Source organism: Xiphias gladius, chromosome 4, assembly GCF_016859285.1.
Source record: "Xiphias gladius isolate SHS-SW01 ecotype Sanya breed wild chromosome 4, ASM1685928v1, whole genome shotgun sequence".
Taxonomy (NCBI): Eukaryota; Metazoa; Chordata; class Actinopteri; order Istiophoriformes; family Xiphiidae; genus Xiphias; species Xiphias gladius.
The window spans coordinates 20,061,414-20,062,447 of record NC_053403.1 but is presented as its reverse complement, the minus strand read 5'-3'; positions in this window follow the sequence as shown (position 1 = coordinate 20,062,447).

Below are 1,034 nucleotides of genomic sequence, written 5' to 3'. Positions count from 1 at the left end.
AAGCCTTTTTCCATGGTAGTTTGCCTAATCTATAGTATTGCAATCATGCAATATTAATAAAATAGTAATGCTGTAGTTTCCACAGCAGCCTGGCCACTCTTTTTTACTGTCAATAAGATTATTTGACCAGTCACTAGACTTTTACTTTTCTATTGTATTTGCATCATATCTGAAATGTGTGTTGTCTGCAGTACAAAATAACTATTTTTTTCCTTCCTTTTAGAGGTCCAGCTGTCAAAGATAACCCACCTCTCTCTGATAATAAATAATGGTTCTGCTGCTGATATGCCTGTTGAGCAGCAGCCAGAGGAGTAACTGCGTTCTGATTTCTTTGTCAGACACCTCAAATCAAAGTTTACCAACTGAAAATGGTTCAGTTACATTAAACAGGTTCAAGTTCGGGTTTTTTTTTTGTCGTTTGTACTGAGTGCTCAGTGGAAATGTTGATTTATTGAGTTGACCCAGAAGGTCCTCTTTCTCCTTTGACTTAAGGGTTAATTACATTGTGTCTATTCAAAAACAACCATCTGTTAAAAGTACCTCTATACAGCAATAGTTGTCAACACCTTTGGACTTTGTCAATATCCAAGTGCTTACCCAGTGTTACTTGGAGCGCTGTTGTATTACAGATGAACTGTTTTGATAAACTGCTACGAAATTCTTTGGAAACAAATTTTGAGTGTTGAATCTTAACTTGGAGTTAAGACTGATTTGAAAGGTTGCAATGTGAAATGCTACAGTTAAAGATGCAACAAAGTTTTTTGTCATGTGGATACATGCATGTGTTCAAGACATATTTATGTTGGTAAAATAAATATCATTACAGATATATTGAGATGAGTCATGGTTTTTCCTCCTCCTTGTTTGAAATAGATTAGATCATGTGTGTAAAGTTACATTTTGGTGTTCACCCACCCCCACCACCTCCATTCTCTGGCCCCAGTTTGGTATGACGTAACCTCGTCTACCAAGAGCTATTTTATTTAGCTGGTATTTTCTAAATGTGATAACATAAATTTTCACAATTCTAAAAC